Source organism: Dermochelys coriacea, chromosome 2 (assembly GCF_009764565.3).
Source record: "Dermochelys coriacea isolate rDerCor1 chromosome 2, rDerCor1.pri.v4, whole genome shotgun sequence".
In the NCBI taxonomy this organism is placed as follows: domain Eukaryota; kingdom Metazoa; phylum Chordata; order Testudines; family Dermochelyidae; genus Dermochelys; species Dermochelys coriacea.
The window spans coordinates 259,294,759-259,308,519 of NC_050069.1; positions in this window are offsets into that span (position 1 = coordinate 259,294,759).

The window sequence follows — 13,761 nt, forward strand, 5'->3', positions numbered from 1 at the left end:
GCCCACAGTAGGTATGAGTCTGCTACTGCTTCCAGTGAGGGGAGCTAGTCCTTTAGCTCAAGCTGTGGGTTCCAGAAGCCATACTTATGTCTTTTTAGGAAGTGGGGGTAGATTACAAAATTCCCCTGAAAATTGTCCAGAATGCCACTCAAAACTCCTGTGTTTGGGCTCCAGCCAGCCAGCAGGGGATAGAGACACAGAGAGACAAACTGCAGAGTAGCAGCCGTGTTAGTCTGTATTTGCAAAAAGAAAAGGAGTACTTGTGGCACCTTAGAGACTAACAAATTTATTAGAGCATAAGCTTTCGTGAGCTACAGCTCACTTAGCTGTAGCTCACGAAAGCTTATGCTCTAATAAATTTGTTAGTCTCTAAGGTGCCACAAGTACTCCTTTTCTTTTAGAGAGACAAAGTGTATCTGCCACTCCTCCCAAAACTGCTGTCTCTGGCAGAACTCCTGACATCACTAATGGCAGAACTCCCATTGACTTCAGTAGGACCAGGAGTTCACCCTCTTTCTCTAAACTCTGCCCTCAAGCATAGTTAAAGATCCTGGAGCAGATCCTTAGCTGGTATAAATCAGCAGAGCTATGTTGACCTCCATCAGCTATGCTGATTTACATCAGCTGACCATTGGGCCCAGTTTATGTTATGCCTGTCACTCAGCCCTGGTCTACACTTGGGGGGGGATCGACCTAAGATACGCAACTTCAGCTACGCAAATAGCATAGCTGAAGTTGGCATATCTTAGGTCGACTTACCTGGCGGTGAGGACGGCGGCAAGTCGACTGCTGCCGCTCCCTCGTCGACTCCGCTTCCGCCTCTTGCAAGCTGGAGTTCCAGAGTTGACGGGGAGCGTGTTCGAGGATCGATCACTACCTGCCAATCCGGTGGGTAGTGAAGACCTGCCCTTAGACCCAGGTCTTCAAGGGTATTTAGGCACCTAACTCCCATTGATTTCAAAGGGAGTTACTCACCTGAAACTGCCTTGCTTGAAATGACCTACATATGACATCACTGGCTTTGTCACTTGCGTGGGCTGCCACGAGGGTGCATAAAAATCAATTCTTTTAAATAAATAAATAAATCAGACTTTTTTTAATTTAAATTGGATTTTTTTTGATAAAATGCTTTTTGAGGAAAAAACCTATCTAAAGCTGGTTTGAATTAAGACACATTATAGCTCAAAGATATCTCCCCATGGAATAGGAATTATAAATTCTAATTCTATAGTATGAGACAATACATTCATGTAATGTTTAAGAAAAGTTTTGTAAATGAGTTCCAATAGTTCAAGGATTAGGGACACAATTTTATGGGGTTCCACAGGCTTCTGTATAGATTATTTAGGTTAATCTTTCTATCTACCCAATAGGACTCAGCGCTCAATCTAGTGCTCAGAGATGCTTAGTTTTGCAGTTCTCAAACTGTGGATTTGTGTCTCCAGAGATAACATGCTTGTTAACAGCAAAAATGTTTTTAAATAAATAAATAAATAAATAATATATAGAGGTGAGAAATAACAGACCTCAACCTTATTGTCCCTCTGCAAATTTGTGTACACAGAGTCAATCCCTTATCTCTCTGTAAAAGTGCAAAGTTTCAAAAATTCAATGAATAGAAGATTGTTGGGGGTGTAATAGATCTGGACAAGGAGAAGAAGTCTGGAGATAAATGTGAGAAGGGACGGACAGGCAGTAGAAACAAAAGTGAAACTGTTTGAGCAGCATATTCATAGATTATCAGAGTTGGAAGGGACCTCAAGAGGTCATCTAGTCCAACCCCCTGCTCAAAGTAGGGTCAATCTCCCATTTTTGTCCCAGATTCCTAAATGGCCCCCTCAAGGATTGAGCTCACAACCTTGGGTTTAGTGGGCCAACGCTCAAACCACTGAGCTATCCCTCCCCCCATAAATCTTGAGGTCTTTCTGACTGTAGCCTTCATTATTTTGAGATCTACCATACCACTCTCTCACTAGAAGGGAAAACCTATAATGGCAGCAGGCCATAAAAGAGACCCAGTTTGGGAATACTTTCAGGAAGTTCCTCTACCTGTGGGTAAGACAGGCATGCGTGCAAAATGCAAACAATGCAACAAAGAAATATGAGGCCTGATTGCCCAAATGAAACAACATCATGAGAAGCATTCCTTCTCAGGAGGAAACTGCCTTGAAGATGATGAAAGGAACATGTCTGAACATGCAAGATCTTAAGGTTAGTAAACTTTTTTATTTCATACTTCTTTCTTAAGGACTGCCTGTCTTCCTTCTGGACTATTCTTGAATTCTCATGTTTGAGCAAAAAATATAGTTGTCATTCTATGGTACTATTATTTTAGATGTAGTTGTGATAAAAAAATAAATAGCTGAAATAGGCAGATCTTCCTTTTTCAATTCCACCTTTAAAGTAGTACTGTGTCAGTGAATGCAATGAGTAATACTAAATGAGCAGTATGATAATAATAATTAAATAACTGCATTGACTTATTTTGTTTAGGAGAATCCATCCTCAACATACACGATTCTGAAGACTATCCATCTTCAAGATCATCCTCATTTTCTATAGTTTCAGAATTATCTGCCAATGACAGTGTTTCAGTCACTGTATGTCACATAGCCACAGTATATCACCTATAGCAAAAAGGGGAAAAAAATCTCCATCATCCAGAAAGAACCACAGATAAATTTGTAATAAGAACCAGCAGATTACAAAAAGAGGTAATTGATGAAAAAATTGCCCGATTTATTTATGCAACAAACACTCCTTTCAGTATGATTGAAAACCCACACTTCATTAACACGGTTCAGTCATTAAGACCAGGATACAGTCCACCCAACAGAGCAGATGTTGCAAGCAAATTTCTGGATAAAGTGTATGAAAAAGAAATTGAGCAGTGTGCAAAAGGTCTAGAGTGAAATTGTTAACCTGAGTCTTGATGGGCGGAGCAATATCCACAATGATTCTGTTGTGTGTGACAACAGAAGAAGGGAATATCGTCCTTACCAAAACAATTGATACATCAGAAAATGCACACATAGCAGAATACGTACAAGAAGTAGCAGTAAAAGCTATAACAAACTGTGAAAAAAAATTCAAATGTCTAGTACATAGCTTGGTCACAGACAATGCTGCAAATGTATCCAAGATGAGAAGAAATTTAGAAGAGAGTGAAGAGAGTCCCAAGCTAATAATACACGGTTGCAGTGCTCATTTGATGCACCTCCTAGCCAAAGACTTCAGTGTTCCAGAAATAAAGGCTAATGTTGTTGAAATTGCAAAATGCTTCCGTAACAACCATTTTGCAGCTGCTGCTCTGAGAAAAGTGGGAGGAACCAAGCTAACTCTCCCACAAGACATGCGATGGAACTCAGTAGTGGACTGTTTTGAGCACTTTATCAAGAACTGGCCTAATCTGGTGACAAATTGTAAACAAAATCGTGAAAAAATAGATGGCACTGTCATAGCCAAAGTGCTCAACATTGGGCTTAAGAGAAATGTTGAACACATGCTGACTGCCCTGAAGCCTACTTCTGAAGCCTTGAACAAAATGCAGGGAAATAGCTGTTTTATTGCTGACGCTGTTGGAATTTGGAAGCAATTGAGTGAGATCTTAAAAAGAGAAATATGCAATGACAGAGTTAAATTACAAGCATTAAAAAAATGAATGGGACAAGCACTATCTCCAGCTCATTTTCTTGCAAATATTCTCAATGCTCGGTACCAGGGTCAAACCTTAACTGCTGAAGAAGAGGAGTTGGCTGTGACATGGACATCCAGCAATCATCCCTTTATAATGCCAACTATAATAAACTTCAGAGCTAAGGGTGAACCATTCAAGAAATATATGTTTTCTGATGATGTTTTAAAGAAAGACACACCGGTGAACTGGTGGAAGTCACTTACGCACTTGGATTCAGAAACTGTTAAAGTGATAATCTCACTTTTAACAGCAGTGGCTTCTTCTGTCAGTGTAGAAAGAATATTTTCTTCCTTTGGACTAATTCATTCCAAATTGAGAAATCGTTTGGGACCTGAAAAAGCAGGAAAGCTTGTTTTTCTTTTCCAGATTATGAACAAACAGGAAAATGAAGGTGAAGTCGACTGAGTTAGCTGCAGAAGCCAATATTTTAAGTTTCTCATGTTGACCTGGCTGACACAGTCGATTTAATTTTTGTTTTGTTTTTTTAATATTTCATTTAACTATTTTAGTTAAAAACAAGTTTAACCAAAACAAACCTGATTTTAAAAAACTTGAATGTTTAACTAAATTCAAAAATTCATATGCTTGTTTTGTTAAAATATTAGGTGTTTGCTGTTGAAGAAAAAAAATCCAGAATACATAACTTTGTTGTTTTAGTTACATAAAACAACATAAGTGTGTGTCTGATGATGTTCTCCTCCAAATACAGCATGGCAAGAAAATCCTCCAAATAATGATTAACCAGTTGAATTGGAAATAGTTCACCTCATAATGTCTTCATAAATATGTGCTTCAATTACCTTTGGTAAATGAAATAACCAAGCAATCATTCATTTTCTAATATAGCTGTAAAACTAATCTGAAAAGTTTTCAAAATAAATCACTTTTAAAATGTATAGTGTGTACCGTCTAAAAATGAAACCTATATCTATCTCTGAGTTGTGAAGAATATGTATTAAGGTTATAACAACCAACAAGAATGCACTTTTATGTAGAAATCCATGATTAAATCGAGTCTTCCTGACTAGTGATTTAAATCATGATTTAAATCAAATTCACCCTGGCTGCCACCATCCCAAATCCATGCTGATAAAAATCTTTCGTACCACTTCATCTTGTATCCTACACTATATACAATCTCAATCCATCTGCTCTCTCTTGCAACAAGAGAGAATCAGGGCTCCATCCAACAGAGAGTGATCTTTCATTGCAAGCAGTCAGTCAGTTTGCACTTGACCTTCATCCCACATCTTCCTGCGAATTCACAGGCACTCCTCTGAAGGGAAGGGAGGCAGACCCAGAAAATATAGCTGTAACATGTCGGTTTACAGAGCTGCTAGGCAAGAGGAATTCCATGGTAACTCCAAGCGTAATCAAGGCCAAACCGCTTGAAGTAGCTGCCTTCCTTGCAAGACAGATGAACGAAATATCTCTGTAGCTTGGCCAGAGCAGTGAGTTCCAGACAAATGTAAATAGCCTGAGGGGCTTTTGGCACTTTGCATTCTGTCCTGCAGGCAGCTGGTAATGTTTTAGGCTTTGTCTATACCACACAGAGGGTGGTCCCAGCCAAAGGTAGGGCTTCCCAGAACTGAACAGGAAACATTTCAGGTACGGAAATGGGTCTTGGGCAGGGTGGATAAAAATTAATGATTTTTAAAAAAATGAAAAAATAAAAAAAAATCTGTTTTTTTTTTAATTTAAATCCGATTCTTTTTTTGATAAAATGCTTTTTGAGGAAAAAACTTATCTAAAGATAGTTTGAATTAAGATACATTATAGCTCAAAGATATCTCTTCATGGAATAGGGACTATGAATTCTAATTCTATAGTATGAGACAATACACCTCTACCCCGATATAATGCAGTCCTCGGGAGCCAAAAAATCTTACTGCGTTATAGGTGGAACCGCGTTATATCGAACTTGCTATGGCGGGCCGGGTAGGGAAGGCTGTGCCTCCCCAAACACCCTGGCCCTGCCCCCTATCCGACCCCCACCTACTTCCTGCCCCCTGACTGACCCCTCAGAACCCCCAACCCATCCAACCCCCCCGTCCCCTGACCACCCCCCCGAGACCCTCTGCCCCTTATCCAACCCCCCGGCCCAGCCCCCTTAACATGCCACTCAGAGCAGTGTGTCAGAGCCAAACATGCTGCTGCCATAGGTACCAACTCTGTGGGTGCTCCCACCAGCAGCTTCCCACCCCAGCTCACCTCCGCTCCACCTCCGCCTCCTCCCCCAAGCGCGCCGCTGCTCCACTTCTCCCCCCTCCCTCTCTCCCTCCAAGGATTGCCGCAAGTCAGCTGTTTGGCACAGCAAGTCTGGGAGGGAGGGGAGAGAAGCAGAGCGCCGGCACACTCGTGAGAGGAGGGGAGGTTAGCTGGGGCGGGGAGCGGTTCCTCTGTGACCCCCCCCCCCCCGAGTTACTTGCTGCGGCCCTCCCTGTGCCCTCCCCACCCCAGCTCACCACCACTCCACCTCCTCCCCTGAGCGTGCTGCTGCTCTACTTCTCCCTCCTTCCTCCCTGGCTTTACCACGTTATATCCAAATTCATGTTATATGGGATCGTGTTATATTGGGGTAGAGGTGTATATTCTTGTAATGTTTAAGAAAAGTTTTGTAAATGAGTTCCAATAGTTCATGGATTAGGGACGCAATCTTATGGGGTTCCACAGGCATCTGTATAGATTATTTAGGTTAATCTTCTATCTACCCAATGGGACTCAGTGTTCAGTCTAGAAGATACCCTCAAAGATGTTTAGTTTGTTTTGCAGTTCTCAAACTGTGGATATGTGTCTCCAGAGGTAATATGCTTGTTAACAGCAAAAAATAAATAAATAAATAATATATAGAGGTGAGAAATAACAGACCTCAACTCTATTATCCCTCTGCAAATTTGTGTACACAGAGTCAATCCCTTACCTCTCTCTAAAAGTACAAAGTTTCAAAAAGTTCAATGAATAGAAGATTGTTGGGGGCAGAATAGATCTGGACAAGTAGAAGAAGTCTGGAGATAAATGGGAGAAGCGAAGGACATATGCCTTTTGTTAAAACATTAGATGTTTGCTGTTGAAGAAAAAAATCCAGAATACATAACCTTGTTGTTTTAGTTAATTAAAACAATTTAAATGTCTGTCTGGTGATGTTCTCCTCCTAATACAGCATGGCAAGAAAATCCTCCAAATATTAATGATTAACCTGTTGAACTGGAGATAGTTCACCTCCTAATGACTTCATAAATATCTGTTTCAGTTACCTTTGGTAAATGAAATAACCAAACCATCATTCATTTCCTGATATAGCTATATAACTAATCTGAAAAGTTTTCAAAATAAATCACTGTTTAAAAATGTACAGTGTGTACCTTCTAAAAATGAAACTTACATCTATCTCTGAATTGTGAAGAATATGTATTAAGATTATAACAACCAACAAGAATGCACTTTTATGTAGAAAACCATGATTAAATCAAGTGTTCCTGGTCTCAGGGGAAATCAGTGAAATCTTAAACCCTTTGCATTTCTTTTTCCAAGTCAGTGTTCCACTTTTATACTAAAAAAGGTCCGGAACTCCACGTAGGCTGTGTATATTTGGAAGCCATGGTTAGCACTACCACTACTATCGGCCTGGATACACTTAGGCACATGAGTAATTTTGTGCCCCAACGAATACCTGGGGCCAGATCCTCAGCTGGTATAAAACAGTGTGGCTCCATTGACTTTAATGGACCTAGGACAATTTACACCAGCTGAGGATCTGGCTTGTGGAGTTCAACAGAAATGCTGGTGCTCGTGGCGTATGTGTTTGCAGGATTAGAGCCATGTGGTTCTAAGGTCAAATCATATCCACCTGAGCTGTCCCACTGATTTGATTACTCAGCTGAGGAAAGCAAACAGGATTTGAAGCGTAATCATCGTTGTAGCACTGGAGTCTGGTTTCACTGGAAAGGAAAAGAGATTAGATATGAAAGGTTTCATGATTTGTCAAAAAAAAAATCAAACTGATATTTACTCTCTTTTTGAAGGTGAGGTTTAATTGTAATTTAGCCTCTTCATTTTTTAACTGTACAGATATCTGTCCAGTCTCCGGGTAATTAATGTACAAAGGACCACAAAGAAAAACCACTCTCCTCCCACCTTGTAGGCTTCACGGATTTCTTTAGTTTAGTTTTGAAATGTAATACATGGTGAATAATTCCAATATTTCTTACAATGGGACCTCATAACAAGAGTCTCCCTTTTTGTAGTGTACAGAATTGGAAAGCAAAAGTGTCACAATACAAAATTCTTGTTGGAATGCCCTTGGTTTTCCATATAGCTGTCAAATGTGACAAATGGCCACACTTGCTATGTCTTTGTATTGCAGCTGCACATTATGGAAAGTCAGAGGGCCTGGCAAAGGTCTAGAAAGTCAGAGAAAAGGTACTGCAAGTAACCAGAGCCAGGCTCATAACAGAAAGTGTGCTGTTAAAAGAAAGAAAGAAAGAAAGAAAGAAAGAAAGAAAGAAAGAAAGAAAGAAAGAAAGAAAGAAAGAAAGAAAGAAAGAAAGAAAGAAAGACCCCGACACACAAGTATATGAGCTCATAAAGATTCTCTCAGGTTCGGGGTCTGAGCCAATTCCCATTATTGACTTTAATGGGACTTGCATCAGGCCCTTTACGTGCAATATTTAATCTCCTTCATCTCAAAATGCAGTGCCCTCTCTATGTGTTGGACCTTCAATAGCTAGATAAACTTTTTGGACATTTACAGTTATTTTACAATGGCAGATGCCAAAGAACCAATCTGCCATTAATTACACAACATAAAACATTAGGTTTACATTACAATGTAAATCAGACTGTTGTCTAGTCACCGGGCTGCAAAGTGTTTGGGTTGGTCTCATGTTGATGACTCAGATGAGCAATGCCAATTTATACCTGCCGAGTGTCTGGTTCAGAATTGATAAATGAGTTTTACATGCAGATATTGGGGTGGAAGAGGCAGAGATCCACCAGGGGAGGAGGCAAGAGGCTTGGCACTGGGTTTGGAGTAGCCTCAGAGAGAAGAGGATGAGGAGAACAAAATTGTAAAGGCAGCCACTGCCTGGCATACCGGCAAAGGTGCTGGCATCAGGGCTCCTGGAACAATTTTTATGGAGAGCCATTAAACCAAACTGTAAACCCTATAAATAATGGAAACTACTTCAAGCCAGGGAGTGCGGCAGCAACTCTAGTTCCAGCACCTATGGCTGGCATCCTTTACCACAGTGTAGGCACTCAGTGTATGTCTCACTGGTTGCTTCCAAAAAATACACACACACTACCCACAGCACGTGGCTCATCAGAGCCATCCCGATCACACATCGTGACATCAGTTGATTGTAAGCTTTTCTTCCAGACAGCTCTTAACCCAATATTAATATTACCATTGTTTTCATGGGCCCAAATTCTGGTTCCCTTTCTCATATGGAATAGCATTTTTCTCCACCGATAGTCTCATTAAAGGCAGTGGGGTGTAAGTTATCACTCAAGGTATCAGAATCCAGCACTTTGTAACTCCAGAAAAAAAGCCAAGCAAGACAAGAAAGCATAAAAAGCTGACAAAGCAAGATAAATCAGTGGCATAAATAAAATATGTGATGGTGCAGGACGCGGTGTCATAAAGATATTTTTATTGCCACTTGTCTGGAAAGACCAGCATAACTCACTACCTCATCACGGCTCTGTCACTCATCAGTAATGAAGTCACTCACACACATGCTGATAAAAACTTTATAGCAGCCTGCACCATCACATCTGACCTGTAAAATGGGCAAGGAAATAAAAGAGTTGAAGACTGTTAATAAAGATGAGGTTCCCATCTCCATAATCTTGAATAACTGGTATAATTATTTTTAATATTAATAATTTTTTATCTTGCATACTATCTCACATGCCTCGGTCCCTGTCCTGTCTGCCTTAGAGTGACAAGGTGGGTGAGGTAATATCTTTTATTGGACCAACTTCTATTGATGAGAGAGACACACTTTCAAGCTTACAAAGAGCTCTTCTTCAGGTCTTGTTCTGTCTTAGGTACTTTAACAAAGCTGGTCACTATAGTATCTCAAGGATCTTTAAGTGAAATCCCAGCCCCATAGAAATTAACAGGAGTTTTGTCATTGATTCAGTGAAATTCAGGATTTCATCCTTATAGTCCAGAAGCCTATGCCTACACTCGTAGTGTGGACACAGGCTCTGACACATGTTTAAACCCAAAAGCCCTATCATCCACACACAAAGCCAGACACAGATTAAACAGTTCAGTGAACATAGTACACTTGGTAGTGGGAGATAGGGTTCCCAACTTTCTAATCCCTGAAAATTGAAAACTCCTGCCCCACCCCATCCCCGAGCCCGTGCCCTCTGCCTCGCCTCTTCCTCTGAGGCCCTGCCCCCTGCCCCATCTCTCCCCCGCGTCATTCGCTCTCCACCCACACCCCCGTTGCTCACTCCTCCATTTCTGGGACTCACCTGCAACCTGCAGAGCTGGGCTCAGAGGAGCAGACGCAGAGCCTGCCCGCCTGCCCAATCAGGGCACAGCAGGGCAAAATTGGGGCACAGCGGAGCAAGGAGCCGGTCCTAGGAGCAAAGGGCTGTGGTGGGGAAATCAGGGCACAGCAGGGCAAGGGGGTCAGTCCTGGGAGTGAGGGTCCAGGGAGGGGAATCGGGGCATAGTAGTGGGGGGAGGGGGAGGGGCCCTGGAACGAGAGGCTGGGGTGGGGAAATCGGGTCACAGCCGGGTGGGGGGGGCAGACAAATTATCCCCTCCCGCCCCAACGGTGCCAGTACCTACTTTGGAGCCTGGTCTGGGAGCCAGCAGTTCTCTCTGTGTGGCTGGGGTGGGGGCAGGAAGATCAGCGGCTCCTAAGCAGAGCTGCTCCTCCAGCCTCGCAGTGGCAGTAACCGGACTCATAGTCCGGTCAGCTGTGCTGACCTGATGCTGCCAGTTTCCCTTTTGACTGGACTTGTGTGTGACTATATGTGCTAGATCAGGAATGAGAGACATGAATAGTGCATGTCTATGACACAGGTAGTGTGCAACAGAAAAGCAGGTGTATAGATAATGTACATACACATTACTTCAGGGATTTGGAATGAGCGCATTTGTAATTGGGCCTTTGAACAACTTCAATCAGAGTTACAGCACTGACAAACCCAAACCCCCAACAATATCCAGCCAAAGTTTATTCCCATCTGCTAATTCTGTTACTTTATATTATGTTCTGGTAGCTCCGTGGCACCAGCCTGCACTTGGGATTAGGGAAGGCTGAGGGTCTGGAGACCCATGTCACTTTGATACCCTCCCTTTTCCTGGTGATACTGTGTAACACTTCATATTGTTGCAAAGAGTCAGTTCAATATTGTCTCATGACACTTTGGCTGTGTTACTACATCACACGCCATTTAAGCTCTAAGGGGATAAAGTACTACAATGAAATATCTCAGCCACCGGGGAGCTATCACCTGACAAAGCAAGGTCAAATCCCCTACAACTCTGCTTGAGTATTTAAATATAAGAGACTGGGTCCTCAGCTAATATTAATAGGCCGAGCTCTACTGAAGTTGTTATAGCACATCAAGGACATTATGAAATCTGCCAAGTAGTCATGATACACATACAGCTGAGTGGAATTTTTCAGCCAAAACTTTTTTTTTTGTACTAATGCAGATTCGGGTTGACCAAAATTTTCAGAAATTTCTGCCATTGTGGCTAAACACAACATGGGATTGAGGGTTCTCAGTACATCATAGGATCAGACCTTTTGCACGGAGAGGGGAAAGGCTCCATGGACCATTACCTATTCCTTCAGCCATCTTATCCCTGAAACCACATTTGCTGGATAATCAGGGCATAATCCTCAACGACGTCTATTAGTGTTGACTTCAATGGAGCTAATCGGATTTACACCAGCTGAGGATCTGGCCCTCAAAACTCTGGGCATACAAGCCCATTGCAGAGGGGCTGATTGTTTATTCCAGAGTAGGGCTGCATGTTAAAGGGTGGTGGGCAGAGTTGAGGACTTTAATATGCGGTTTCTGGAGATTAATTTCTTGTCTAGGGCAATAAAACTGAAATGGCCACATAAAGTTTAAATAGAACTTAATGGCATTTAAAGTTAGAAGTGGAACACATCACCTGAGTCGTGAGTCACTTCCCAGCTCCCAGCCCTTCAAATCATTTACTGCAGGTGACAAGCATGACAATGAGGAGGTTAGACGTGTCCCGGGGAGCATGCCGGAAGACGCCCAATTAATTCTGAGCCACGGACAATAGTTTTTATTAAAAAAAAACCACCTTCATTAGTAGCGAGTGGCACTTTGTGTGAGGGGCAGGAATTTGATGAGGGGATTTAACAAGGGCAGTTTGATCACTCTAAGGAGTGGAGTTCTCTCTAAACAAAGCAGGTTCAACAACAGTGCAAGCTTCCCTGGCCACCCACTCTGCTGTGTGGATGAAGTCGTAGCTCCATCATTCCTTGGCCTTTCTAGCTGTCTTAGGTACATATATGGCCACTCTCATCACAGTATCTGAATGCCTCACAATCTTTCCTGTATTTACCCTCACCACACCCTCGTGAGGTAAGACAGTGCTGTTATCCCCATTTTACAGAGGGGGAACTGAAGCACAGAGAGGTTAAATGAGTTGCCTAAAGTCATACAGGAAATCTGTGGTTTCAGAGTAGCAGCCGTGTTAGTCTGTGTTCGCAAAAAGAAAAGGAGTACTTGTGGCACCTTAGAGACTAACAAATTTATTAAAGCATAAGCTTCGTGAGCTACAGCTCACTTCATCGGATGCATTTATTTATATATATTTATATATATAAATTTTATATATTTTATATATTTATATATATATATATTTTTTTATATTTATATATATAAATCTCTCCTCTGTTTTTTCCACCAAATGCATCCGATGAAGTGAGCTGTAGCTCACGAAAGCTTATGCTCTAATAAATTTGTTAGTCTCTAAGGTGCCACAAGAAAATCTGTGGAAGAGCAGGGGATTAAATATGGGTCTCCTAAATCCTAGGCTAGCAGCCTTGCCACTGGATCTTTCCACTGCCCACCAGGGTATAACTAGGTGGGGGGGGGGTTAATAAATTATTTGTATTATAGCAGGTGATTCTGGTACCTAAATCCCATTTTAGGTTACTAATCAGGTTCCTAATGTTTAGTGCCTATCTTCAGACACTCAACTGAGTCTAGAGCCTCATTTTACTATGTGCAGTACAAACACAGGTAAAGACATAGTCTCTGATCCAAACCAGTTATAATCTAAGGGATACTAAACAAATTCTTAACAGGGAGGGTAATTAACCATTGGAACAGATTGAAAAGGGATGTGATAAACCCATCAGCACTTGAATACTCTAATTCAGGGGTGAGCAACTTTTTGGCCTGAAGGCCACATCGGGGTTCCAAAACTGTATAGAGGGCCAGGTAGGAAGGCTGTGCCTCCCCGAACAGCCTGGCCCCCGCCCCATCCACTCCCTCCCACTTCCCGCCTCCTGACTGCCCCCCTCAGAATCCCTGACCCATCCAACTTCCCCTGTTCCTTGTCCCCTGACCACCCCCTCCGGAACCCCCTGCCCCTAATCGTCCCCCCGGCACCCCATTCCATATCCAACCCCTCCTTCTCCCTGTCCCCTGACTGTCCTGATGTCTATCCACACCCCCGCCCCCTGACAGGCCCCCAGGTCTCCCACACCTATCCAACCCCCCCTGCTCCCTGTCTGCCCCCCAGGACCCCTGACCCTTATCCAACCCCACCACTCCCTGCCCCCTTACCATGCCACTCAGAGCACTGGGACTTGCAGCTGCACCATCTGGCGGGAGCCAGCAATGCCACCACACAGTCTAGAGCACCGGGTCAGGCAGGCAGCTCGCACAGCCATGCTGCCCAGCAGAAGCTCACAGCCCCGCTGCCCTGAGCACTGGTGGCACGGTGAGCTGAGGCTGCAGGGGAGGGAGATAGGAGGGGAGGGGCTGGGGGCTAGCCTCCCAGGCCAGGAGCTCAAGGGCCGGGCAGGAGGGTCCCACAG